General features: G+C 34.4%; 1 pseudogene; it reads left to right on the top strand.

Annotated features, from left to right (window-relative positions):
• Positions 1–6,174: 6,174 nt before the first annotated feature.
• LOC128691296 (tigger transposable element-derived protein 1-like) lies at positions 6,175–8,941 on the top strand (annotated as a pseudogene).
• The last annotated feature ends 2,426 nt before the right edge of the window (positions 8,942–11,367 follow it).

Below are 11,367 nucleotides of genomic sequence, written 5' to 3'. Positions count from 1 at the left end.
GACTGGTGTGGGTCGCATCCTGGGGGACAAGATTAAGGACCCCAATGGAAATAAGTTAGACAGTCCTCGATGACGCACTGACTTTCTTGGGTTATCCTGGGTGGCTAACCCTCCGGGGTTAAAAATCCGAACGAAATCTTATCTTATCTTATCTTCTTAACCTCTCTCTTTTTCTCCATATACTCTTCCCTCCTTGCATCACTTCTACTTTGTAAAAACTTCTCATATGCTAACTTTTTCTCCCTTACTACTCTCTTTACATCATCATTCCACCAATCGCTCCTCTTCCCTCCCGCACCCACTTTCCTGTAACCACAAACTTCTGCTGAACACTCTAACACTACATTTTTAAACCTACCCCATACCTCTTCGACCCCATTGCCTATGCTCTCATTAGCCCATCTATCCTCCAATAGCTGTTTATATCTTATCCTAACTGCCTCCTCTTTTAGTTTATAAACCTTCACCTCTCTCTTCCCTGATGCTTCTATTCTCCTTGTATCCCATCTACCCATCTATCTATATATGTATATATATATATATATATATATATATATATATATATATATCTATATATATATATATATATATATATATATATATATATATACACACCTACCATCCGACTTACGACCTACTTGACTTATGACCACTCGACTTACGACCGTGTTTTTTATGCTAAATTTCTGGGAAATAAACAACTATTTGTGTTGTACATAGTGTTTATCCTAAACCTTACAATATAAAATACAGTACGCATAAAAAGTAAAGTAAAACATGAAATACCAAAATAAAACAATAAAATAAAGTCATTACAAAAATGTTTTCTTGATATTCAGTAGTAAAGTTCAACTTACGACCATTTCGACTTACGATCGGTTTCTCGGAACCGAACTCAGTCGTAAGTCGGATGGTAGGTGTGTATATATATACATATATATATATGTACACCTACCATCCGACTTACGACCTGCCTGACTTACGACGACTCAACTTATGACCGTGTTTTTTATGCCAAATTTCTGGGAAATAAACAACTATTTGTGTTGTACACAGTGTTTATCCTAAACCTTACAGTATAAAATACAGTACTAACAGCATAAAAAGTAAAGTAAAACATGAAATACCAAAATAAAACAATAAAATAAAGTCATTGCAAAAATGTTATGTTGATATTCAGTAGTAAAGTTCGACTTACAACCATTTCGACTTACGACCGGTTTCTCGGAACTGAACTCGGTCGTAAGTCGGATGGTAGGTGTGTGTATATATATATATATATATATATATATATATATATATATATATATATATATATATATATATATATATATATATATATATACATATACAGTGGACCCCCGGTTAACGAACTTTTTTCATTCCAGTAGTATGTTCAGGTGCCAGTACTGACCGAATTTTTTCCCATAAGGAATATTGTGAAGTAGATTAGTCCATTTCAGACCCCCAAACATACACGTACAAACGCACTTACATAAATACACTTACATAATTGGTCGCATTTGGAGGTGATCGTTAAGCGGGGGTCCACTGTATATATATATATACAGTGGACCCCCGGTTAACGATATTTTTTCACTCCAGAAGTATGTTCAGGTGCCAGTACTGACCGAATTTGTTCCCATAAAGAATACTGTGAAGTAGATTAGTCCATTTCAGACCCCCAAACATACACTTACAAACGCACTTACATAAATACACTTCCATAATTGGTCACATTGGGAGGTGATCGTTAAGCGGGGGTCCACTATATATATATATATATATATATATATATATATATATATATATATATATATATATATATATATATATATATATACAGGAAGGCCCCGCTTTACGGCGTTTCACTTTATGGCGTTCCGCTAATACGGACATTTCAAATTATGACCAAAACTCGCTATACGGCTCCCCCCACCTGACTTTCTAATACGGTCACCGTGCCCCACCCTGTTTGTTTACATTCTCCATGAGCTCAGTAAGCACTAAGTCTCTCCATTTTGTCTGGAAACCCCAAAATTTCAAATGTTTTTAAAAGTTATTTCATATTTTAAATATACTCTGATAATTATACTTATGTATACCTGTACCTAAATAAACTTACATACTGTGCTGGCATGCAGGTACACATTAAAATTGGTAAGTGTCTTATGTCTCCAGACGTCATATTAGTAATGATAATAATAATCATTGAGTCATTTAAATGTCGTGTATTACGTTAATATACACATTTTCATTAATCCATCTATGATATTTTTTTCAAAATTATATAATAAACACGATGCATAACATATAAATAAGATAAATACACCCCACAGTAGAATAAATAAACATAAATGTGAGATGTGGTAGCAGACGACTTGCACAAGTGACGCCATATTAGAAATAATAATAATAATAATAACAATACTCACCGAGTCTCATTAAATGTCGTATATTACGTTAATATACACATTTTCATTAATCCATCCATGATATTTTTTTTCAAAATTATATAATAAACACAATACATAACATAAAAAGATGATAAATACACCCCACAATAGAATAAATAAACATAAATATAAGATGTGGGAGCCACATAACTTGTACAAGTGACGGCAAGAATAACATTTTCTCTAATCTAACATAAGAGAAAATGTGTTACTGGGGGTAACTGTAGAAAATTATTCCTTTCGTATGTATGTAAGTAAGTTTATTCAGGTATACACAAATACAGTTACATAGATTATCATACATAACAACATACGTGTAGAGAACCTAGGATAACCCAAAAAAGTCAGTGTGACTTATTTCCATTGCCTTCACTCAGAGCTTCATTTCTTCTCAAAATGATGTTACATGAGAATGGGAGTGTTCTTCTTTATTAATTCTACCATATCAATGTAGAGACAACCTGTACACAATGTAACTTGTACACAAACCAGACGTGTACACTTCGTTTGTTTACAAAACTTACGTTCGCCTGGTTTGTTTACATAACTCTGCGCCTGTCCCCTCTCATGTACTCATTCTTTCTCTCTCTCATTTATTCGTTTTATCTCATTTACTTACTCCTGACCCTACATTAAGACTACAAATATTTTAAGGTAAGTAATGAGTGAACTGTATATACATTTTATCGCTCTGGGATGCTTAAATATCATAGAATAGTATGTGTGGGTGGGGTGGCCTGGTAAGGTAGCCTGGCTATTACCATACATACCACACTTGATTTCTTACAATAAATACTACTTGTCTCACCCTAGATTAAGACTATAAATATTTTAAGGTAAGTAATGAGTGCACTATGTGTGTATTGTACTTTTTTATTGTTTTTTGATGCCTGGTTCTATTGCTAACTTAATATATGTTAGTGTAAACTTGTTATCTAGTGTTTGTATGCATTTATAAGTGGAAAAAAAGGGTGTTCCACTTTACGGCGGTAGCCTGGAACCTAACCTGCCGTATAAGTGGGGCCCTCCTGTATATATTATTGTGACCACGAACGAGTGGTAATGATCATTAACAACAATGCACTAGCCAAGTACTCGAACCCATGCTGCTTTGGCCTGCCTCATGGTGGGCAAAAACACATGACGCCCTTATCCACTGGTCCATACAATCCTTAAGAGTAGTGCATCCAGCGGAACTGAATGTTGTACTTAGCCTAGATTCATCCACACCATCGTGTGTCCTTGGGTAGCGAGTACAACAATCAGTTCCGCTACTCTTAAGGATCATACGGTCCAGTGGATAAGAGCATCATGTGTTTTCGCCCACCATGAGGCAGGCCAAAGCAGCATGGGTTCGAGTCCTTGGCTAGTGCAGTGTTGTTATTGATATATATACAGTAGGGTCCCGCTTTATGGCGTTTCGCTTTATGGCATTCTGCTAATACGGACATTTCAAATTATGACCAAAACTCGCTATACGACTCCCCCCACCTGTTTTTCTAATACGGTCACAGCGGCCCACCCAGTTTGTTTACATTCTCCCTGAGCACATCTCCTTATTATGTCTGGAAACTTTCCAAAAATTCAAGTGTTTTAAGGTTATTGTATATTTTATATGTACTGTACTTGATAATTAAACTTGTGTACACCTGTACCTAAATCAACTTACACACTGTGCTGGCATGCAGGTACATATTAAAATCACTAAGAGTCTCTCTACTCTTGATGCCATAATAATAATAATAATAATAATAATAATAATAATAATAATAATCATCTCTTGGGCGCATTAATGTTGCATATTACGTTAATATAGACATTTCCCTTAATCTATGATATTTTTTTCAAAATTATGTAAGAAACACATTATGTAACACACAAACATGATACATTGATACATGCACCCACAGTATAAAAATTTATATAAATATGAGATGTTTACCAAACGGTTTGTAGAAGTGTCGGAAGAATTACGTTTTCTCTAGTCCGTCACCTGTTACTAGGGAGAACTGTAGAAAAATATTCCTTTCGTTTGCCTTCATTTTATAGTTATTTACGACCCTTGTGGGTCTAGCACTTCTTTTTTATTATGATTATAATAATAATAATATTATTCACTCTAAAAATGGTGTGTTGCATGAGAATAGGAGTGTTGCTGTTTATTATTCTGTACTAACTTGTACAACTTGTATACAATGTAAGAGTATTTGTTTTGTGATTTAACCTGTAAATGGTCCAAGCAGATCTATGTTCACATGTGTAGTGCTACAAAAGTAGATCTACGTTTTTTTTACATATTTTCAAATATAACAAAAAAAAAGTAGATCAAAGATTTTTTACACATTTTCAAATGTAAAAAAACAAAAAGAAGATCTACTTTTTTTACATACTTTCAAATGTTGAAAAAAGTATATATACGTTTGGGCCGTTTACAGGTTAATTATTGCAATAATAAAAAAAATATTATAAGGTAAAAGTTTCACAAACTCTTACAAATGTACATGAATGAACTAAAACTGGACACGTATTAACCCCTTCAGGGTCCAAGGCCCAAATCTGAAGTGGTGCCCCAGTCTCCAAGAATTTTCAAAAAAAAAAATTTTTTATTTTTTCTTATGAAATGGTAGAGAATCTTTTTGTGAAGGTAATAAAACAAAAAGTACGAAATTTGATAGAAAATTGACGAAATTATGCTCTCGCGAATTTTGATGTGTCAGCGATATTTACGAATCGGCGATTTTGCCGACTTTGACTCCCATTTTAGGCCAATTACATTATTCCAGTCAACTAAATTCTTAGCTATTTCACTAGTATTACTTCTATTCTATCGATTGAGCACAAGAAATCGCCAAGTCAACTGTTTCAACTACAAATTAAAGTGATTGGAAATTGTTAATTTGGCCAATTTAACACAAAGTTCAAAATATTCCAATTTCAAAATAGGGTCCAGAATAAACAATGTAGGTATTCCTGGAACTAAACTAACATTTCCTCTGTTCATTAGTTACGTTTTGAGGCTTTACAAATAAATTCCATTTTTATTTTTTATTTACATAATGAATTTTTATTCACACCAAAAAATAGAAGATTTACTGTTATGCAATACTGTAATAATTGTATAAATATCATCACCATATTTGTGAATGCATATTAGACCCACCAGCTGGCGTGTATTAGACGTGTGAGGTCGTTTGTTTACTCTTGAATATCGGCAAAAATTTAACATTTCTGCTACTTTGAGCTCAGTTTCAAGCCATTTCCTGTGCGAAAACCAATCAAAATCATCTCTATTTCTGTAATATGTCTTCCATTCTATCAAATGAGACCAAGAAATCGTAAATAGAACTATAAAAAACATACGAAAAAATACTGCAAATTCGCTGTTTTAATCAAAAAATCATGATTTCAGTTTTTTTTCTCTCATTATACACAGCGTGCTGCAGGATCTGTTTTATGTGGTGCACACATACCACATAGATGTATTCTCTCATATCTAGGCCCAAATGTACCACTCACAGTTTATCAGAGTGAGCTGAGCTCATGACGTAGATCTACGGTTTGGACCCTGAACGTAAAGCCGTAGATCTACGGGATGGACCCTCAAAGGGTTAATACCGTCTATTTTGCCTGACCGAGTGATCGTCCACCACCCGTTCAGTTTGTGTTTTTACGCTGTCTGAGCTCCATGTATCTCGTTCTCTCTCATTTGCTCTTTGTTAACTAATTGGCTCTCGTTGACGATGTCATCTAAGCTTAGTTGTGATAAAAAGAAGAGTCGTAAGCCTCTTACTTTAAGTGCCAAGTTAGAAATGATTAAACTTAGTGAACAAGGTATGTCAATGGCTGAGATAGCACGTAAGTTTGGTTTGGCTCGTCAAACAGTTAGTACAGTTGTGAACAATAAAGAGAAAGTGTTGCAGGAAGTTAAAAGTGCTACACCAGTGACCACTAAAGTTATAAGAAAACATGATAACCTTATTGCTGACATGGAAAAACTTTTAATGGTGTGGATTGATGATCAGACTAGTCACAATGTGCCTTTAAGCAGAGCCATTATCCAGTCCAAGGCCCTAAGTCTCTTCAATTCTATGAAGGCTGAGAGAGGGGAGGAAGCTGCTGAAGATAAATTCTCAGCTAGCAGAGGCTGGTTTAATAGTTTTAAGGAAACAAGTCAACTTCACAACATCAGAATGCAAGGTGAAGCTGCAAGCGCTGACAATTTAGCTGCAGAAAGTTATCCATGTGAACTAGCCGAGATAATAGAATGTGGTGGATATACCAAGCAACAGATTTTTAATGTGGATGAGACTGCATTATTTTGGAAGAAGATGCCATCTAGGACATTTATTGCTAAGGAAGAGAAGTCAATGCCTGGCTTCAAAGCTGCAAAAGACAGGCTAACACTCTTGCTAGGAGCTAATGCAGCTGGTGACTGCAAGTTAAAACCTATGATGATTTATTACTCAGAGAATCCTAGGGCCCTAAAGAACTAAGCAAAAGGCAGCCTCCCTGTTTATTATAAATCTAATTCGAAAGCTTGGATGACTGCCAATCTTTTCATAAGTTGGTTCACGGACTATTTTAAGCCTACAGTTGAGGCTTACTGCAAGGAAAAGAAAATTCCTTTTAATGTTTTACTTGTTTTAGACAATGCCCTGCCCACCCTACAGCTCTACATGGTATGTACAGGGAGATAAATGTTGCTTTTATACCTGCAAACACAACTTCATTACTGCAGCCGATGGACCAAGGTGTAATTACAGCCTTTAACCCTTTGACTGTCGCGGCCGTATATATATGTCTTACGAGGTACCGTGTTTGACGTATATATACTCATAAATTCTAGCGGCTTCAAATCAAGCAGGAGAAAGCTGGTAGGCCCACATGTGAGAGAATGGGTCTGTGTGGTCAGTGTGCACCATATAAAAAAAATCCTGGAGCACGCAGTGCATAATGAGAAAAAAAAACTCCGACCATTTTTTTTTAATTAAAATGCCGACTTTGTGGTCTATTTTTGTATAGTATTTATGGTTGCATTCTCGTTTTCTTGGTCTCATTTGATAGAATGGAAAACATATTACAGAAATAGAGGTGATTTTGATTGATTTTACTATAAAAAGAACCTAGAAATGGAGCTCAAAGTAGGGGAAATGTTTGATTTTTGCCAATGTTCAAAAGTAAACAAATGATGCGATTGTCCAATAAATGTCCAACTAGCCATTCTAATATGCAGTCATGAATGGGTTGATGTTATTTATACAATTATTACAGTATTGCAGTAGTCTGCATAATAGTAAGTCTTCTATTTTTTGTTTGAATAAAAATTCAAAATAGAAAGCAAGAGTAATATCAGAAGGGCCTGGAGACATGACTGATGAGCAAAGAAAATGTTATTTTAGAGCCAGGAATGTCTGCATTGCTCATTCTGGACCTTATTTTGAAATTGCCATATTTTTTAGTTTTCGTGAAATTGGCCAAATTGCAAATTTCTGACCACATTAGTAGATAGTTGAAATAGGTAAATGGGAAGTTTCTTGTACTCAATCGATAGGAAAAATGGAGTTCTAAAGAAATAGCTATGAGTTTGGGCGACTGGAACAATGGAATTAGCCGAAAATAGGGCTCAAAGTGGGCGAAATCGCTCATTTGTAAACAGCGCCGAGGTTGCTAACTTTGTGAGAGCATAATTCCGCCAGTTTTCCATCAAATTTCGTTTTTTTGGTGTCATTACAATCGGGAAAAGATTCTCTATTATTTCATAAGAAAAAATAATTTTTTTGTTTTAAATTTTGCGAAACCAGGAGACACCTCAGGATTGGGGGTTGCGACAGTCAAAGGGTTAAATCTTATTACCTAAGAAGAACTTTCATTAAGGCTGTAAATTTCCTAAACAGTGATAAAGTGCCTGGCCCTAAACAAAATAAATTAAAAACCATTTGGAAAGGTTTCACAATTTTGGATGGTATTAAAAATATTAGAGATGCATGGAATGAAGCTAAAGAAACTACACTCAAAGGTGTTTGGAAGAATCTGATTCCTGAACTTATGGATGATTTTGAAGGTTTTGAGAATCCAGTGGAGGAAGTGTGTGTAAATGTTGTGGATATGGCAAGGGAATTAGAACTGGAAGTGGAGCCTGAGGATGTGGAAGAATTGCTTCTCTCTCATGATGAGGCTCTGACAGACCAAGACCTTCTTCTGATTGAAGAGCAAAGAAAGAAATTTCATGAAGAGGAGATCCATCCTGATCATAGTCCTGTTACCATTAAAGAAATGAAAACCCAGGATTTGGAAGAAGCTATCAACCATATAGAAATAGCAATGACAATTTTTGAGAAGATTGATCCAAATTTTGAACGAAGGTCAACAGTGAATACATGCCTTTCCCATGATGTTACATGCTATAAAGAAATTTTAAGGGAAAGGAAAAAAAATCCATGAGGCAAAGTTCAATGCTTTCCTACTTTAAGAAAATATCATGGTAACCTTCAACATCAACAGCCAGCCTTCAACAGCCTTCAACATCAACATACACCCCCTTCAAAAGCTTCACACAAGTCTCCAAAACAAATCAGATTAGTTGAAGAATTAGAGGATGATGGTCTGCCATCTTATGATTTGATTCAATAACTACATTGCCACTCACCTCTCACACATTCATATTAAGTAATTAAAGGTATGTAATAAATGTACTGTGTGTGTATTTTTACTTTTCATTGTGTTTTTTAATGCCTAGTTCTATTGCTAATTTAATATATGTCAGTGTAAATATGTTATCTAGCATTTATATGCATTTACAAGGAAAAAAAAAAAGGGTGTTCCATTTTACGGCAGTAGCCTGGAACCTAACCAGCCGTATAAGTGGGGCCCTACTGTATATGTATATACATATATATATATATATATATATATATATATATATATATATATATATATATATACTATATATTTATATATATATATAAATATATATATATATATACATATATAAATATATATATATTTATATATATATACAGAGGGGCCCCAATTATATGGATGGTTAGGTTCCAGGCTACGGCCGTAAAGTGGAACACCCTTTTTTTCCACATACAAATGCATACAAACACTAGATAACAAGTTTACACTAACATATATTAAGTTAGCAATAGAACCAGGCATCAAAAAACAATAAAAAAGTACAATACACACATAGTGCACTCATTACTTACCTTAAAATATTTATAGTCTTAGTCTAGGGTGAGACAAGTAGTATTTATTGTAAGAAATCAAGTGTGGTATGTATGGTAGTCAGCCAGGCTACCATACCAGGCCACCCCACCCACACATACAATTCTATGATATTTAAGCATCCCAGAGTGATAAAATGTATATACAGTTCACTCATTACTTACCTTAAAATATAGGGTGAGATGAGTAGTATTTATTGTAAAAAATCAAGTGTGGTATGTATGGTAGTCAGCCAGGCTACCATACCAGGCCAACCCACCTACACATAATATTCTATTACATTTAAGCATCCCAGAGCGATAAAATGTATATACAGTTCACTCATTACTTACCTTAAAATATTTGTAATCTTAATGTAGGGTCAGGAGTAAGTAAATGAGATAAAACGAATAAATGAGAGAGAGAAAGAATGAGTGCATGAGAGAGTACAGGCGCAGAGTTATGTAAACAAACCAGGCGAAGGTAAGTTTTGTAAACAAAGTGTACACGTCTGGTTTGTGTACAAGTTACATTGTGTACAGGTTGTCTCTACATTGATACGGTAGAATAAATAAAGAAGAACACTCCCATTCTCATGTAACATCATTTTGAGAAGAAATGATGCTCTGAGTGAAGGCAATGGAAATAAGTCACTCTGACTTTTTTGGGTTATCCTAGGTTCTCTATACATATGTTGTTATGTATGATAATTTATGTAACTGTATTTGTGTATACCTGAATAAACTTACTTACATACATACGAAAGGAATAATTTTCTACAGTTACCCCCAGTAACACATTTTCTCTTATGTTAGATTAGAGAAAATGTTATTCTTGGCATCACTTGTTCAAGTTATCTGGCTACCACATCTCATATTTATGTTTATTTATTCTATTGTGGGGTGTATTTATCATCTTTTTATGTTATGTATCGTGTTTATTATATAATTTTGAAAAAAATATCATGAATGGATTAATGAAAATGTGTATATTAACGTAATATACAACATTTAATGAGACTCGATGATTATTATTATTATTATCATTTCTAATATGGCGTCACTTGTGCAAGTCGTCTGCTACCACATCTCATATTTATGTTCATTCTATTGTGGGGTGTATTTATCATCTTTTTATGTTATGTATCATGTTTATTATATAATTTTGAAAAAATTTCATAGATGGATTAATGAAAATGTGTATTTAACGTAATATACGACATTTAAATGAGACTCGATGATTATTATTATCATTACTAATATGACGTCTGGAAACATAAGACACTCTTACTGAATTTAATGTGTACCTGCATGCCAGCACAGTATGTAAGTTTATTTAAGTACAGGTATACATAAGTATAATTATCAGAGTATATATAAAATATGAAATAACTTTTAAAAACATTTGAAATTTTGGAGTTTCCAGACAAAATGGAGAGACTTAGTGCTTACTGAGCTCATGAAGAATGTAAACAAACAAGGGTGGGGCGCGGTGACCGTATTAGAAAGTCAGGTGGGGGGAGCCGTATAGCGAGTTTTGGTCATAATTTGAAATGACCATATTAGCGGAACGCCGTAAAGTGAAACGCCGTAAAGCTGTATATATATATATATATATACGTATATATATATATATATATATATACACCTACCATCCGACTTACGACCGAGTTCGGTTCCGAGAAACTGGTCCTAAGTCGAAC

This window comes from Cherax quadricarinatus, chromosome 36 (assembly GCF_038502225.1).
Source record: "Cherax quadricarinatus isolate ZL_2023a chromosome 36, ASM3850222v1, whole genome shotgun sequence".
NCBI lineage: Eukaryota > Metazoa > Arthropoda > Malacostraca > Decapoda > Parastacidae > Cherax > Cherax quadricarinatus.
The sequence above is the reverse complement of the archived record's forward strand: the minus strand, read 5'-3'. Positions and strand labels throughout refer to the sequence as shown.